General features: G+C 35.5%; 1 protein-coding gene across 1 annotated transcript in view; it reads left to right on the top strand.

The window, feature by feature from the left end:
* The first annotated feature begins 5,900 nt into the window (after nt 1–5,900).
* The window catches only part of Ano3 (anoctamin 3), a 306,732-nt gene continuing 293,364 nt past the window's right edge, over nt 5,901–19,268 (top strand). The window contains exon 1 of the mRNA XM_038330758.1: nt 5,901–6,030. The gene's annotated coding sequence lies outside the window, so the exon portion shown is untranslated. The remainder of the gene's footprint in view (nt 6,031–19,268) is intronic.

Here is a 19,268-nt window from a genome sequence, read left to right on the forward strand (position 1 = left end):
ATTGTATAATTTTAGCATCTTTGTCAAAATGTCAGGTGTTCAATGATTTGTGGATTTATATCTGAATCTTTGATTAGATTCCATTGGTCAACCTGTCTTTTAATGCCAATACCAAGCTGTTTTCTTTACTGTAGCTCTATAATAGAGCTTGGTGTCAGCGATGATGATGCCTCCAGAATTACGTTTATCATATATAATTGTTTTGGCTATCCTAGGCTTTTATTTTTTTTTTTCATATGAGTGGATTATTGTTCTTTCAAGATCTGTAAGAAATTGTGGTGGGATTTTCTTGGGAATTGCATTGAATCTATAGATTGCTTTTGGTAGGATTGCCATTTTTGCTATGTTGATCCTACCTACCCAAGGCCATGGGAGATCTTTCATTTTCTGGTATCTTCTTCAATTTCTTTCTTCAAAGACTTAAAGTTCTTAAGGAATAGATCTTTTATATTTTTGGTTAGTTTTACCCTAAGATATATTTGTAGCTATTGTGAATGGTGATGTTTCTCTGATTTCTTTCTCAGCTTCTTTATTATTTGTATATAAGAAGGTTACTGATTTTTTGAGTTGATCTTGTATCCTGACATATTACTGAAGGTATTTATCAGTTGTAGCATTTTCCTGGTAGAGTTTTTGATAATTATGTATAGTATCATAATACTGAAAATAATGAAATTTGACTTCTTCCTTTCCAGTTTGAATTCCCTTGATCTCCTTTTGCTGTCTTATTGAAGAACTATTTTTAATACATACAGAGAGTAGACAGCCTTGCCTTGTTCCTGATTTTAGTGGAATTGCTTTGAGATTCTCTACATTTAATTTGATGGTGGCTTTTGGCTGGCTGTATGTTGTTTTATTGTGTTTAGATATGCTCCTTGCATTCTGATCACAAGAACTTTATCATGAAGGAGTGTTGGATTTTTTCGAATGCTTTTTCAGCATCTAATGAGATGATTGTATGTTTTTTCTTTCAATTTATTTATATAGTGGCTTCTATTGATAGATTTTCATATATTGAACCATCCCTGCATCTCTGCAATGAAGCAGAATTGATCATGGTAGATGATTTTTGATGTGCTCTTGGATTCAGTTTTCCAGTATTTTATAGAATATTTTTGCATCTATGTTCATGAGTGAGATTGGTCTGTGACTCTTTATTGGTAGAATCTGGATGGTTTCTCTATCAGGGTAACTGCAACCCTATAAAGAGTTTGTAAATATTTGTTCCATTTTTATTATGTGGAACACTTTGAGGAGTTAGATCTTTTTGGAAGTTCTGGTAGTATTCTGCACTAAAACCTTCTGGCTCTTTGGTTCCTTTTGTTTGTTTATTTTGGGGGGGGTTGATGACTGCTTCTATTTTTTGCAGGTTATAGGTCTCTTTAACTTGTTCACCTGGTCTTGATTTAATTGTGGTATGTGGTAACTATCCAGAAAATTGTTCATTTCATTTACATTTTCCAGTTTTGTGGAGTACAGGTATTTTTGTAAAATGACCTAATGATTCTCAGGATTTTGTCAGTGTCTATTGTTATGTCCCTCTCTTCATTACTGATTTTCTTAATTTAGAGGTTTTTTCTCTGCCTTTTGATTAGTTTGGATAAGGGTTTGTTTATCTTGTTGGTTTTCTGAAAAAAACACTTCTTTGTTTCATTTGATTCTTTGTATTATTTTTTTTTTGTTTTTGGTTGTTTCTACTTTGTTGATTTCAGCCCTCAATTTGATTATTTCCTGTCATATTCTCCTCCTGGATGAGTCTGCTTCATTTTGTTATAGAGTATTCAGTTGTGCTTCTAAGTCACTAGTGTGAGATTTCTCTTCTTTCTTTATGTAGTCACTTAGTGCTATGAACTTTCCTCTTAGCAATGTTTTCATAGTGTCCTATAGATTTGGGCATGTTGTGCCTTCATTTTCATTTAATTCTAGGAAGTCTTTAATTTTTTTCTTTCTTTTTTCCTTGACCCTGGGTATTGATTGATATTTCTGTCCCACCTGGTCCTACAGTCATTCAAACTCAAAGAAAACACACAGAGGTCTACATTAATTATAAACTGATTGACCTAGTATCTCAGGGTCTGCCTGCTGCTGCCTCCCAAGTACTGGGATTAAAGGTGTGTGTCACTACAACTTGAACTCATTGAGATCTGTCTGTCTGTCTCCCAAGTGTTGGGATTAAAGGTGTGTGCCAACACACCCAATTATTACTCTCTTTCTTTTATATTTTAAGGACTTTATCCTTTTTCTTTTCTACATACAGTTTTAAATACACTGTAAACTGTTAGAACCTTTATTTGTCTGAAACGAATTTTACTGTATCGCTCATTTTTCTGACCACATGAGTCTTTAAAAGCATAAAATGGTAGCAAGTAGTAAATAAATTGATAAGATTGTATTTATATATTTAGAGATGTGTGTGTGTGTGTGTGCATTGTGAGAACAAATAAAGAAAACAAAGCCTTCAATCACAAAGAAAGTAGTAATGCTGACTACATATGAAGATGTGGAAGGAAATGAAGGAAGGAGAAAAAGGATATAGTTACAGCATGGTTTCAAAAATATAATTTAAAATGCTTTAAGGAATAAAAAATACACGTTATTCAATTCTACAATTAAGAAGATCCAAGTGACCAAGAAAGTATATAGCACAGAAAGAATGTAAGACCAACACTAGGAAATAATAAAAAGTAATAATAAGCTTAAAACAGCACATAACATTGGAAAAGTACAAAAGGAAAAAATGAAAAGTATTTTCTAGGTTGAATCCAATTTTCTGGTTGAGGCAATTGAACCTGCAATGAAAAGCAAGCTTAGTTTTAGGTAAGAGTATAATTGTTAGAGAGTTAAATTAGGTTAAAGAGTACAATTAAAGGGTACAATAGGGAGAGAGTGCAATTGAACCCCTGATATTAGCTGTTGACCATATTCCTGTTTGGAGGAATGACTCTATTGTCCACTCAGGATCTGATTGAGTTCCGGGATTTAGCTGAAGAACAACTTTCACAGCAAACTGACAGAAAACCCAATTACTTCTCTTATCAAGCTCCATAAATAAAAACAAGGACAATGATCATGTTTAAAGGACTGAAGCCTTCTGGCCTGCAGAAGGCCCAGTACTGTACATATCAAAGAGGTACACCTCTCCTTGGAACATTCTTTCTTTTTTATTTTCATTTTATTTTTATTTTTTGTGTGCTATATGAACACAAGAGTATGGGTTACCATGTAGTCCAGAAGTGTCAAATCTCCTAGAATTGGAGTTACAGGTGACTGTGAGCCACACAACATATGAGTTCTGGAGACTAAATTTGGGTTGCACTCTTTAATTGTTGAACCATTTTATTAACAGGTTATAATATTATGAATACCATAGCATATTAATAACATTTTCTTGTGTTGAGCTTTTATTAAATATTTATTATATTCATTTCTCTAATTTTTAGGGTAGATGACAAAAACTGTCAAGAGAGGGTCTTCGGGAGGCTCAGAATCTTTCTCCAGCAATTGATGGAAGCAGATGCTGACATCCACAGCTAAGTACTGGACCAAGCTTCTGAAGACCAGTCCATGAGAGGGAGGAGCAAAGAGGTCATGATCATAATGGGATACCCACAGAATCAGCTGACCTAAGCTAGTGAGAGCTCATTGACTCTGGACTTACAGCTGTGAAATTTGCATAGAACCAACCTAGACCAACTAAATATGGTAACAGTTGTGTGGCTTGGGAAGTCTGTGAGGCCACTGGCAGTTAAATTAGGATTTATCCTTATGGTTTGAACTGGCATTTCAGAATCCATTATCTTTAGAGGGATACTTTGCTCAAGCTAGATATACTAGGGGGTGGGCCTTGATTATGCCTCAAAGTGATGTATCAGACTTTGTTGACTCCACTTGGGAAAGCTTACCCTCTCTGAGGAGTAGATAGGGAGCTGGGGTCCTGGAAAGGTGGGGGAGCAGATAGAGGGGTGGCAGTGGGAACTGGTATAGGTATGTAAAATGAGAAAAAATATATTTGTATTAATTACATTTTATTGCTTTTTTTGAGCAGTATGTCTTTCTCTTGTCCACCCTTTCTCCCCTTCTACCCTCTCCCATGACTCCCATTTTCCCAATTTACTAAGAAGATCTTTTTTTTTTTTACCCTCCTATGTTGATCATGTATTTCTCTCTTAGGGTCCTCTTTGTTGTCTAGTTTCTTGGGAGTTGTGGCCTGTAGGCTAGTTTTTCTTTTGCTTTTATATATAAAAGCATCACAAGGAAACATTACTTTGTTCAGAAGGATTTATTAGATTGGATTGCATGATACGGGTTGGATATTCTAACAATGATTTTCAGCGCACTGGAGAGCTGAAAACCTGGTAGCTCTCAGTCTACATGACTGGATGCCCTAGCAATCCTGTATGGTGCCAAAGACCTGGAGGACTGCTGGAGAGCTGTCAGTCTTCAGGACACACTGGAATCAGAAAAAACTAGAGTGTAATGCCAATCAAGCATGGCAACACTGGTAGTAGCGATAAGAGTATATACTCATACCAACAAGAAGTGATGATTGGCAGGCAAAGCAAACTGCCTTTCCCTCCTTAACATATGTTATATCTGGGCCACCATAAAAGTGTTTATTAATTTATTAAGAAAAAACACCAGCATCAGTTTGGGGATACTACCCTATGATTTTTTGATCAGGGAGTCCCCAGTAACTTCCGAGATTTTTTTGTTTTTACTTTTGTTTCTTATCCATAAGAGCTAGGTGATAAGACTTTGTTGTTGAAAACAACACAGATTTTCAGTAAAAGAACACAGAAGTCAAGATGGAAGCTTCCCCCGACCATGGGCTGATTGCTCATAGTGTTAGTTGTAGAGACTCGCAGTTCCAAAGTGTTGAGAATAAGTGACTGTTCACACACATGCATGCACGCGCGCGCGCGCGCACACACACACACACACACACACACACACACACTCCACATTTGTATATGCACACACACCACCTCCAAGGCTGGGAACGTCATAAAACAAAGAAGCAATGAATACAAGTTAGCATGTATCTCTTGTATAATACAGGTTCCTTTATATAAATAAGAGTGGTACAACCAGGTCATATTTTCCTTTTTGAGAAATCTATACTGGTTTCTACAGAGTCTATATCAGTTTATAATGTCATCTACAAAGAATCCCAGTCATTATTCAATAACCAGAAGGATTAAATGCTTTGACAGGAAGTTTAATTTACAATTAACTTCTAATTGAATAACTTTTGTGGTGTAATACCCATCAGACATACTTAAATTTCTTAAATGGTCTTAGCACTGCTCATCTGATCTCTTTTCTTCAAATAGATGAATGAGAGAGTCCAGAGCCAAATTGAAAGCATCTGTTGTAATTCGTGCTATTGCACACCTGTAATCCAGAATACTGTAGGTAGAGCCTGAGGATTGAGGAAAGTTTGAGACCAGCCTGATCTACATAATGAGACCCAGGCTAGGCTGAATTATGGAAAGTTTGCCTCAAAGAAGAGAACAATACAAGACAGATACAGCATCTCTTCCTTCAGCTTTGCAGATCTCTTCGCTCGAGCCATTTTGTTTTCTCTGTCGACTCCCTTGAGAAGGGCTGAGTGCTGCTAACTTTTAAAAGCGCAGGGTATATATCCAAGGAAAGCAATTCTAAAAGCCATTCATCCTGTGGAAGTTACTTGCCTAGAAGAGATGCCAGTATAAAAGCCTTCCTCAGCCTTATGATTTTATTTCTTCTGGATTCCTAAGTAAACATAATTGCAAGGAAGTCGAGTTGGTCAGGATGGTGATTTTCACTCTTTCCATTGATCTTTGAAGACTGCAGTAGCATGGTCCTGTTTTATGCAGCTCCTTGAAACTTCTGCAATGTCAGCTAGGAATTTGGAGCTGCATCATCTTTCTCCCGAAGTCTTCAGACATGAACAGGCTTCCAACACTGATTTTACTTTAGCCAGTCTGACTGAGCTCTCTAGTGAGTATAGTCAGTGGGAACTCCAAGACTCTGCTTTTGACATTACAGGTAAGTCAGACTTTAGATTGCTGTGTTTGGTAGCTGAACTTATGCTTGTCATTCCTTACTAGCAAATTTCGTGAAACATGATCACTGATATCAACTGATTTGTTGCCTGCAACTAATGTCGAGTTTAGTTTGTTCGATTTCTTTTTCTTCAAAGTGTAAGTGGGTTTTGAAAAACAACAAGAGAGAGTGGGGCTGGAAACTTACCTTAGAGTGAGGTGTCAAAAGAAAAGAATAGTGGACAAAGATATAGATCTTGTTATGTCCAGATGCTCTGGCCCATCAATTTTTAATTTTCCCTGATAGATGAAATCAGGCATTTATACTTAAAATGAAGACAGTAAGAAACACTATTTTTCACATATTTCTTCTATTCCTTAGTCATTTGATATTTCTGTGAAGGATACTCTATTTCATATTTTTCACCGAGAATAAATGGCTATTACTGCTATGTATTGTCATAACTCGACATTTCTAATAAGGTGTTTCAAAGCTGACAGATACCAGAAAGGAAAACAAACTAAGGACAAAGGAATTAGGTATTCATAATCTCATAATTTTATGTTCTCTGATATTTTTAGGGAATTATGTTTTTATAGTTTGCATTCATTCACCCTTTCAAATTTTTGATAATATAATGTAAGTACAATATTTCTCCATTCCTCTCCCTCCCCCCAAACTGTCCCACATATCCCTTCCACTCGCCTTTAAGTTTATGGCCTCTTTTTTCGTTCACTGTTATTTCATGTTGATTCTCTAATGTCGATTGTCAGCCCTAAAATCATATGCGTAAATAACATTATATAAACAGAGAAGATTATATTTAGGAATATATATATATATATAATATATGTAAATATGCATATATACATGAACTTTTAAAGAATTTGAATTATAAGAGTTTTGAGACACCAATGGATTTATTGTTCTTTGTAAATGGCTTTTATGCAATGAGTAGATACATTTTGATTGTTGTAAGTTAAAATCACATTATGATTGTTTTCCTCATACAAAAAGGTATAATGGCACTTACCAAATGATAAGAAGAATTATTGGAACTCTAGCTATCACTAGATAATTATCTTTCACATTGTGAATTATTTTGGGAGATTAGGCATTCAATTTCATGACCAGAGGATTGTCCTGAGAATTTTACTCCACATCTTCACTTTGGACTCATCAGAAAGAACTTTTATAAGAACAATAATCACTCCAATTTAATGGCTTGCTCACAGTAAATGGTGTTCTGAAGCAAGGAGATAAGACATCCTTTGGAAGGATTCTTCCAGATACAAGAAAATAAGTCTACATGCTTCTTCTCTTTCCTTAAATCACAGGGCTAATTGGGTACTGATACGATTTTGCAAATACAGGAAAAAGCAAATTTCTTATATATCAGCAAAGTCTCATAAAAGTTTATCAGCAGTGTACTTGACAGGTTAAAAGCAGTTGGGGTATTCTGTGTCTCACTGCGATTTTTTATTTTTGTTGTGGCTGGGGATATCTGATCATTTTCCAGAAGTGAGTCTTCTTGTAGACTCAGCTATAGTCTTTATGCAGCTACTGTCACCTCCTTCCCTAAGGACTCAGCTCATTCCCAGAACTGTATACTATTAAGAGCCTGGAAAATATTTTTGCCTTATTATTTGACAGTTCCTCAATTTGTAGAAAGGTATACTTTAATTATATTTTATTATTGAATATAATAATTATACTTTATTATTGAATACAATGAACATATTATAGGTTGAAATGGGGAAAAAGTCTAAGCTGTGTTCCTTCATCTTCATAGTGTTAAAATGTGTTGCCCAAATCTAGCATATGAATGATTTCTCTAACCAAAAAGATCCTGAATCTCATAAAGGAGCTCTTTTGGGTATTTCATCATGCAGATATAACTTTATACTTCAGCTCCCATTCACTTTCTTGTGGCTTGCCTTGGGTTCTGGTAAGTAGTCTCAATCTTAAAGCTGTCTAGGCATTACATAACGACAGCTCTTAAGAGCAGCACACTCCTCAATAAATTCCAACCTATTACATGCCAGAAACCTGCGACAAGGTCTAAATATAACTCTTTGGCTGTATCAAAGCATTGAAGGATATACAAAAAAATCCAATGAATGGATTCTAATATCTGACCCTTGGATAGAAATTACACACTGGACTGACTGGAGCTCAGAAAATCACATATGACTAAAGATCAGAGGCACCTGAATAAAGGACTTTCTGTTCAGATGGACGGATTCAGGAGTCCTAATCTCTACAATGCTAAGTTTATAAGTTATCTGTTTATATTGAATCTGTTCCTGATTTGGTTTTCTTTCAGCAAGCTATAGTCATCATACAAACAATATGGTATCAGATTTTAGAGAACTTATAGACATATTCTTTGGAAGAACCCACGAATTAGCATTTAGAAAAATCTTGTTATATATAAATACACAAAAGTTTGAAAACAGTTGTTCTGGTAACAGTTTTAACTAGAGAAGCAGGAAGAGCTGCCTACAATATTATCTAAATAATAACATTGCTCTAGGTAATTTCTGATGGTAATACCTATAATCAGCTATAGCACTTTGACAGTTGGACTTTTATATACACATATAAATTATAGATCGATAGCCATTTAGACATTAGTCAGAGAGTGTTTCTATTTTATTTTTTTATTTACATGCTAACTGCAGATGGAGTCATATTTTACAAACCATTATTCCTGTTATTGCTACACAAATACCTCATGTCTCTCTTTCATAGTGAATGCCCAGAATGATCAATTCTATGTCATTGATAATAATGGGAAAGTTTTATTTTCTTTTAATTCTTTAATTTAAAGGTTTTTAGGTTTTATATTTGGTTTTCAGTGTACTGTTTTCCAGTAAAGACTGAAGTTTCATAGGATCAGAGGTATGGATTATTGCACTCTTTCCAAGAAGAAATCATCAGAAGCCCTATAAGTGGAAGAAACCAAATTGTTTGCTATTAATATGACTTTAAAATGTTGGATCAGCAGATAAAACCTTTTATATTCTCTAGATTTAAAAACCCAACCCATATCCTGGTGTTTTTGTCCATAGTAGTCAAACCCATTCTCTCTTAAGAGCAATTTCAGCTCATATAAAATGCATATTTCGGATGCTGTGGTAAAATAAAAAGTTAATGTCAAAGCGATGTTGTGAATATAAAATGAAATAAACATCCAGCAATCATCATTTTGTTAAATGACTGCAAAAATATTCTGCTAGAAATTGAATGGGTCCATTTCACTTCAAGTGATGAGATAATAGGTTCTTTTATGATAGTCATAAGCAAAGGCTAAAGGAAGTATTGGCAAATGGCCATTGTTACAGAGTTTTACCCAGATAAAGTTCACTGGATAATACAGGTGTGCATATAGATATAGCTACAGATGAAATACAGGCACACGGATAAGAGATGGCTCACTGAGTCATATCCCATGTCACACAAGCACCTGACCTGAATGTGAATCCTCATGGCCAATTGGAGTAGGACTTGTCTATAATTCCAGTGCTCTTTTTCTGCGATGGAAGATGAAACATGAGAATTCCTCAAAGACTGAAATCCAGTTAGCTTGGCAAGCACAGTGGCAAAAACAAAAGACCCCATATCACAGTGGAGGAAAGGACTGTCAGTCATCAATGTTGTGCTCTGACCTCCACATATGAGCTCTGGCTCAAACCATAGTTTCACATTTATACCCGGATACAAACACACACACACACACACACACACACATGAGATAGAGAGAGAGAGAGAGAGAGAGAGAGAGAGAGAGAGGAGAGCGAGGGAGAGAGAGAGAGACAAAGATTATATGTGTAGATTCAGAGGTATCCCTTCAAGCATTTGTTTGTGTCATATTTTCCTCTTAACAAATGAATAGAGAAAATTTTTGTAATAGTGATAGAGATTTCAGTTATTTTATATATCTGTGAAAGACAGAAAAGAAAATTTATGATAAATGTTTATGGTGAAATTCTTAGGTTAGAATGATAAAATGTAGTCATGCCCATTGCTTCCTAAGGCTCTTTCCTGGAAACAAGGATGATAAACTCTCAAAGCAGTGGGTGTGTTCACATATACAGTACAAAGTTCAAATGTACTGTGAGTGGTTTGTAATTGCAGGAAATGGACTGTAGAGCAAGTTCAAGTATTATTCCCTTAAATGTATAATGTTTAAGAACCTCTCTAATCAATTGCTCTCATTTTAACCCAGAGCATGCTCTAAGTGGGAAACAAAATAGTAGAAAACAGCTATATTTTGTGACTATTTATTTTCCTCACTTGTCAATATCTTTCATATAGAATGTAGAACTAAAATTATATAAACTATTATTCACGGATATAAGCATAATAAAGGCTAATCAAGAAGACTGTAAATGAAAGTAATTTGACATTATGTTTCAAATGCCTTTAAACTCATAAACATTTTCATTCATAAATTCTACATTGAAAAAATTGTTTTATAATATCAAGTATGAACACAGTAATATTAGGAAAGTCTAAAATGGTATATTTTTGTCACAGATGGCTGGATATCTGAGGATATCTAAAGACCATCTCATTGAATTACCTTCTGATGCTACCTGAAAAAAATGACAATTAGGTCTTAGGACATATTTCTCTTTCTCTTAGAATTATTAATACTAGTGCTTAATATCATTATCATTTAGGAATTTTCAAATTTAGAATATGCTCAGAAGAATGGGAAAACAAACAGCAATTTTGCAAAGACAATCTGCAAATGACAAATGACCAATTAGATGGCTAAAATATAATATTTGAGTTTCTTTTTTTTTTTTTTTTTTTTTTTGGTTTTTCGAGACAGGGTTTCTCTGTGGCTTTGGAGCCTGTCCTGGAACTAGCTCTTGTAGACCAGGCTGGTCTCGAACTCACAGAGATCCGCCTGCCTCTGCCTCCCGAGTGCTGGGATTAAAGGCGTGCGCCACCACCGCCCGGCATGTTTGAGTTTCTTAATACTATGCCATCTCAATGTTCTATCTCTGTTTCTGTTTCTCTCATTGGCTGTTTTTGTTTTTTCTTTTCTTTGAGATTATAATTACACAATTTCTACTTTCAATCCCCCTCCCACCCTCCCATTCCATCCCCTCCCATACACACTCCCTTCTCTTTTTCCAATTTGTGGCCTTTTGTCATGAACTGCTGTTACACACACACACACACACACACACACACACACACACACACACACACTTCCAAATACATGAGTACAAGCTTCCCAGTCTTTATAATGTTAGTTGAACCAATATATTATCAGGACTGACCAATTGGTATTGGATAAACAATTTGGTGCTCATCCCTAAACATGAGATATATGGGCTAAACTATAATAGACATGCTAAAGTAGACAAGGAAGAACTCAGAAGGCCTCAACCCATACAAATAGCAATAAGAAACTAAGGAAGATTGAAAGAAGAATAGTCTTCATTTTATTTTAATATATCATCTAAATTATGTGGATATGACTATGATCACAGGACAATGACTCCTGTCAAATAAACTTCAAATGTCACTGCTGCACAGTTGTAGCCATAGTGACCTAAGGTATATTTCCTAGCTCATTTCCCTCACAAGTGTTTCTCACAGTCCTACTTGCTGCTACAGCCTGTCTTTGGAGTGAGAAGGATGTAATGAAGAAAGCTGATGGCTCACAGAGATAATTTTTGTTTATTATTGTATTTTACCTCAATTACTGATTTTTTATATAGACAATAAACAAAAATGAGCTGTCAGGCATTGTTATGAAGGAGGGATGAAGACAGAAGAAGGGGAAGTGATTTGCACTGAAGAAACATGATTTAAGTTATTGTACATATAAAGGATTGCTCATGCAATGCAAAAACAAAAGAATTGGTTTGAAAATGCTTTGGTTTATGTTTATCATGTTTGTATCGATAGATGAATGAAGAATTGTGTGTATGGTATAAGGCCTTTGTGTTTAAACTTTAATGACCACATTTGTGATACTGGTTGGCAAAAAACAAAATACAAATCTGAATTCAACTTTTAAGTGAACATATTTAGATACATTATCCTGAAAAGAAATGTAATGTACCAAAAATGTTTTATTTAATGGGAATGGCCAAAACTACAAAGACAAGTAGAGAAAAATAACACTATATTTTATCTATATGCTGCAGTATTTCATGAATACAGTTTCATAAAAGTAAAATGTGGTTCTTTAGAGAATACTAAAAATATAAAATAATGTTTGACAGACTTCTGTTTTCCTGGCTTTTTAAAACAAAGATTAAGTTCCTGGCTTTCTTTTGACTATAAACACTTAGCGTATACTTTGTAAAATCGTGCAAACACATCTGTAAGCCAAGGTAATGTGTTAAAAATAATTTCCCGGTGGGTCAACATTATTATGACTATTTAGAAAAAAATAGTATAAAATAACTTTTTTTCTGCATTAGCAATTTCCTGTTTGCCTAGCTTGGTTTCTATTGTGATAAGGAACATGACCAAAAGCAACTTGAGGAGGAAAGTATTCACTTGGCTTACATGTCCTTATTACAGTCTGTCAATAGGAGAGAAGCCAAAGAAAGAGCTAAAGCAGGGTAGGAACTGAAAAAGAGGCCATGGAGACTTCTGCTTAATGACTAGCTCCCCATAACTTGTTCATATTATTATGGTGTTCTTCCTGACATCTAACTGATAACTGAAAAGAAAAATGAGGGCATCAATACAGTTCTAACAAATATTTGAACACTTTCACTCCAGATAGATGCCTGGCTTGTACATATTCAGAAGAAAGTTTGAAGGTTGTTCAATGTTTTAACAGGATTACTTGTGATGGTTTTAACAAAGAATAGCAAGTTTTACAAATAACCATAACATTCATACAAATAACGATATACAAGATATTTTTAAGAATATATATTTATATGGAAAATTATATGTAAAATTATATATTGTTTAGATCTTCTTTAGGTGGGCATACTGTTGTGACGTCTATCATGTCTGCAGCTTTTCTGTTATTCCCAGGAGATATAATCTCACAGCAGACTTGTTGGTCTTCTGACTCCTAGTCCTTCTGCCATCAATTTCTCAGTGTTCCCTGAGCCTTAGTCATGAGCACAGCAAAATATCGATAAAGGTTCAGTACTCATATCCTTATGCTTACCAACAGATATCTAATTTTAATTAAGGTTTGCTCAATAGAAGGAAAATCATATGTATAATTATATATATAATTATCTATATATACATGAATATATAATGCTTGAAACAACAATTTTTGAAAAAAGTGGCTTCTGTAAATTTGAGAGAGAGCAAGGAAGGATGTACAGGAGTATTTAGACAGAGTAAAGTGGAGAGAGAAACTATATCATATTACATATTTTAAAAAGAAAATGAAAAGAAAAAATTTAAAAAATAAGATTTGTAGACTTGTGTGTTTTATTGGGATTATGGATGTAAAGTAGCTGGAGCTGAAAACTCAACTGAGATTAAGAAGAGACAAATGTTAGTGAGGTGAAATCTGGGAAGTGTTCCCTCAGAGTCAACACATAGAAACTGTGGTCCAGAGGGGGTCAAAACTGTGTCTTGAGGAGGTAGCCAGATCTGGCAATGGGTGAGAGCAGCTGAGCCCTAGCACTAGCAGGGTCCTTTGAGGAAAGTGCAGTAGGTCCCTGCTGTTGCCCTGCCTAGCTCCCTTTGATGATGTCAGGTGCAATAAACCCTTTATTTCACAAGTTGATACTGAGCAAAGGATAAGGAACTGTACATACGATGCTATACAAATTATATACAAGATGTATAAGTATTTCTCTCTTTCTCTGCCTTTCTCCCCCACCCTCGTGTGTGTGTGTGTGTGTGTGTATGTATGCAATGCACTAAAATTTGTTTTTGGGCTAACACTATTCTTCATAAGAGCCATGGACTAAAAGAAACTCAAGTACCTGACATAAGCAACCTACATTCATGTTACTGGTCAGGGTACTCCAACTGACCCCCAAAACAGCAATGGCTGTCCCTCGGCCGTTGAAGGTAGGTCTCTAGTACTGAAAATATTATGTTCTTTGAACACAGGACTTAGAAAAACTATTTTGACAGCTTACAGAGTAGTTTCTGACCCTACAAAACTTAGATAGCAAAAAGGAGGTTTCCAGGTTAATCTTTATTACTAAGAGAGACATACATAGATCTAATCTACATGGGAAGTAGAAAAAGACAAGGTCTCCTGAGTAAATTGGGAGCGTGGAGACCTTGGGAGAGGGTTGAATGGGAAGGGATAGGCAGGGAGTGGAGCAGAGAAAATGGTAGAGCTCAATAAAAAATCAATAAAAAAAATAGTACTATCCAGATGTGATGCCTATGATATATAATAGTCCTGAGCATGGTAAAATATTTATAAAAGTTCAGTACTCATATCCTTGTGGTTACCAAGAGATGCCTAATTTGAATTAAGATCTTCTCAATAGGAGGGAAATCATATCTGTTACTAGAAACCTGGTCAATACTGGAACTAATGAGATCATTAAACTTAGAAGAGAATCTATTGCTTCCATTTTACTAGACAAGAATAATTCCAAACTGCATCCTAAATTTTATTCATTTGTCCATAGGCAAGTCTAACTCTCACCTCTCTTCAATGAAGCCTTATTTTATAGCAAACAGAAACATTAAAAAAAAAAACCCAATTGATCAGAGTACAGAGATCAACAGATCATGAGAAGCCCAGCTCCAGCTGATGAATCTACATTAAATATACTGCACCTAAGCCTCAGGAAACACTGAAGAATTGGAGGCAGAAAGACTAGGAGTCAGAAGACCAAGAAGTCTGCTGTGAGATTGTTTCTTCTAGGGATGACAGAAAAACTGTAAACATGATAGATGTCACAGCAGGATGCCCACCTAAAGAAGACCTAAACAATGACAATATCAATTGATATTCTAATTCAGCAAAGGGAAATATTCTGGGGTCTTACTCCTAGACAAAGAATTGCAGGTAACTAAGGACAGCAGAAAGAGAGAGACATAAGTTCTCACATGGAATAACCCCCAATGTAGTTATCCAATGAAGCACTGAAATGATGTACATGTAAGCCACACTTAATTACTCATCGGGTTGTATTTATATATTTAAGTATTTTAGTGTGTAATAATATAAATTTAAAAAGAGAGAGAGAGATCATCAGTTGGAGAGGGAGTTGTTGAGATGGGAGAGGTAGAAAGTAGGAGAGAGAAGGGAGAAAATGATGGATTGTTTTTTAGTTTAAAATTTTAATTTAAAAAGTAAAAGAAAGAAGGTTCATGATGGCACATGTCTTTAACCCCACCACTCAGGAGGCAGAGAAAGCCTGATTTCTAAATTCAAGGTCAATCTGGTCTACAGAGCAAGTTCCAGGACAGCCAGGACTACACAGAGAAAGCCTGTCTCGAAAAACAAAACAAAACTAAGTAAAAGTAGCAAACTAATACAGCATAACTTTCAGCTTGTTCCCCTGATCTTGAAGAACTACCTATTTTGTTTGAAAGGAATACAACAGATTAAACCACACTTTGCAAAGTCAGTTTTGTACGTTTATTTATACATGTGCTTACTTCTCTTTTGTAAGATAAAACTGCTCTTTTCACTCTGGAAGTATTCTCCAACGAAATGTTAATTATCGTGTATTTACTGTCCCTTTACTTTTGGATTTTAATGGACAGGGCTGTGGAGTTGGCTTGAGAATAATGTAAATGAATTCTCATGTGTCACCTGGTACATTGACCTCTCCTTTCATGTGATATTATCTCCAGTCTTTGATGAGATTACCTTTGTACCTCAGAGTTAAAGAAATAGCTTCTCTTGGTTATATCTGAAGCAACCCTACCCTCTAGTGGCTGCCCTTCAATTTGCACAGTAGAGATTTGTTCCTGTTTTCATTTGGTTAGATTCTTGCAATAAATGGGAAATAATTCCATGCTGAGTTATTAACTATCTCAAAGTTTCACCAAGTAGTAGTGTTCGTACTTGGGCTATTTTTTTTTTCTTAGAGTAATTTTGAATGTCTTGAAATAAATGAATTATCGATTAAAAATGAAAATCAGTGAAATAAAGGAGCAGGAGTAATGGAAGAGAGACTCAGAAGAGGGGGGGCAGGCTAAGAGGGGAAGGCAGAGAGGCTTAGGGAAGAGAGGAGGGGACAGAGGGAGGGGAAAGACCGGATAAAGACAACTTTTAAAGCTCTGAAGTGGAAACAGCCTTCAGTGTAGATAGAGTCCATTGTGAAACGCTTCAATTCAAGTAATAATAAAGAAACTGTTTTGACTCCCTTGATGCCTGAATTCTAGATCAGATTGCTAATATGCTAAAGCATAAGTTTACGGGCAATCTAGAAATAAATTATTAAAAATTCAGCTATAAGCAGTCTTTCTTATCTCCTATGACCACTTTTTACAAACAAAGGTTGTAACCCTGTGGTAATACAGATAAAGGGCATCTAGATAATTTTTCTGTGAACTAATAGTTTATAAGTTTTTTATGAAAAGCCTATTCCCTGACACAAAACTGTAAAAAAAATTTACAAATTTCATATCTAAAGTGTATGTATTACTCACACAACCCTCAGAATGAATAACAAACAAAACCAATAGTCAGGTAAGTGATTTGAATAATTTCTGTAAAATAGATGGACCAAGATAATAATTATGTGGAGAGATACCTGGCACCATTTGTCATTTTGCTTTGTGTGGTTTATAAGTCAAGGCAAATGAAGTTAGCCTTACAAGGAAAGTAGAATTTTCTAGAGAGCCACCAAACATATTGAATGATGACCAGGTTCTGCGAAAAAACTCTTATAGGGTTCAGATTTATTGTGTCCAGTTGGTGGATTGCCCAACTTCAGACCTTCGTAGTGGTGGCAGTGGGCTGTTCTGTTTTAGGGATCCTGTAGAGCTAGAGGGAATGTGATAGGAATAGACTGTCAAAAAAATGAAAACTTGATGATTTTTTAATAAATTCAGCTATTTTTGTTTAGTGTAATCTCCACTTGGATAGCAGCAAATCTTTGTTTCATTCCCAGAGACCTAAAACCAGTATCCACTTACCCTGCCCCAGGGTTTTCCACAGAATCTGTGCTTACCTCACTGTTCTCAACGATGAATTTTTCCAGTAGTTATCTTTTATAAAGGCAGCACAGCCAGAGGTAACAAGTTTCCAATACTATGACTGTTTCTCCACGTATGGCGGGAACTATTACATCATCACAAGGGTTTTCCAGCTACATCCTACAGTTGCAGCTACCCTGAAAGGAGTTACTACCTGCAGTGCTGAAATAAAAAACTGTGAAGTATTTTTATTCTGTTTTCAGGGTCCCTGTCTTTCTGAACAAAAGGGCTTCTCATCTGTCCAGAAACCATGCTTGCTTCTTAGGGGAGCTCCTAATCTCCAGAGGCTCAGATTTATTGACCATTCTGCTCTAGGTGGCTGGCAGGGATCAGGTATGGGGTTGAGCAGTAACACATTTTATGGTACAGCAGCAGGAATGTCATTTGTAGGTGCCATATGAAAACTAAGACCTGACTGATTGATTCTTGTCCCTAAGACACTCAAGAAGAGAGTAGAAAATGCCTGTGTGCTTTACTATGTAACCACACAGTTGTTACCATAATAAAGTCCAGAATTTTTTTTATTATTTACAAAATTTTAAGTCAATTTTGAATGCAAATCTAGATTTCAATCTTTTGGGGAGAGGAATTGCAAGCAAAATATATTCATAACATTAATATTCATAACAAAATAATATTAATTGTAGTAGATGAAGAATCTATTATATTTTAATAAGCAAGTTATGTCTTATAAAATCATGGGACCACTGTTATTGTCTTAATAATTCATATTCTTATTTGCTGTGTGTAAGCAGATATTTCTATCCTGCTTACCAGCTCCCAAATAATTACACAGAGACTTCTTATTAATATGAAAGCTCAGTTAATAGCTTAGGCTTGTTTATAATTAACTCATAATTTAAATTAACCCATTTTTTATTGATTTCTTCTTTACTGCCTTTTGACTTTATTACCTTTATTGTGTACTGCTCATGCTACTTTCTAGCTTTCTCTTTTTCTGGCTGACAAGTTCACCTCCTTCTTCTTCTTCCCACGTTTCTCTCTACCCCAAAAATCCTACCTAGCTATTGGCCAGTTAGCTTATTAAACCAATCACAATGACATTTCTTCACAGAAAGTAAAGGAATATCCCATGACACCTCTTACTCTCGGTGTTCTATATTTTAAGAGCATTCAATGATTTTTAGGGGAATAGTTAAAAGTTATCTTGTAAATATCACCTTTCAATCTATCTTTTTTTCTTTTTTTCTCATTTTTTTTATTAAAAATTTCCATCTTCTCCCCTCCTCCTCCCCCTTCCTTTTTTAAATAAGGTCAAGCAATGGGTCAGGTTCCAGGTGCCATGTTAATGTTTTTACATGTGTAACCTCATTTAGTCATTCTCATGATGTAGGAGTGTGGGTTTCAGTTGTGGCACATAAAAGGGTGATGCTGAAATGCTGACAGATCCCTTCTCTTTGTATGCACTGATTTATAAAGTGCACTTGGGTAGAAGCTGCAGTGTCCTCCTCCAGTCTTTGTGATGACTTCATCACTCAAAGTCAAGCCCCTAAGGTGTTGGCAGATGAACGCTCTTCAGTGAAACATGTGTTTCTAATTTGGGGTTATCTTCCTGCAGGGGATCTGATACAAAAGGTTCTGTAAGTTCTGAAGGGCCTTGAGGTTTCTCATTTGTTACCTCCTAACATGGGATGATGTGGCAAATACCACCTTTGCTTAGGATGTGTTCATCCCAACAGATTGCTCAGCCTGCTTGTAGCTCTGCTTTCTATCTGGAGACACTCAAGTTAGTTCTCTAAAGCTTGAGCATGCCTGCAATGGAGCAAAGCTCAGGAGTGCTGAGAACATGCAACAGCACAGGCAAGAAGAAACCATTCTCATCATCAAAAGAGGTGTTTTTGATCTTTCTCAAAACTTTATATCAGAACACGTGAAAAATAGTTATATCTTTATTTAGCTAAGTGATTCTGAAATCTAGACACACAGCGAAATCGTTTGGAAATTTTCAAAATCTCAGATGCTCAGGTAAACATATCAAAATTGTTTGGGCTGAAAAGGATAAATTAGACTTATTTTTTCTTTCTTCTTTTTTCCCACAACTCATTCAAGTGTTCAGCAGTTCTTTAATATTTGTGGTAAAATGT

This window comes from Arvicola amphibius, chromosome 5, assembly GCF_903992535.2.
Source record: "Arvicola amphibius chromosome 5, mArvAmp1.2, whole genome shotgun sequence".
Lineage (NCBI taxonomy): Eukaryota > Metazoa > Chordata > Mammalia > Rodentia > Cricetidae > Arvicola > Arvicola amphibius.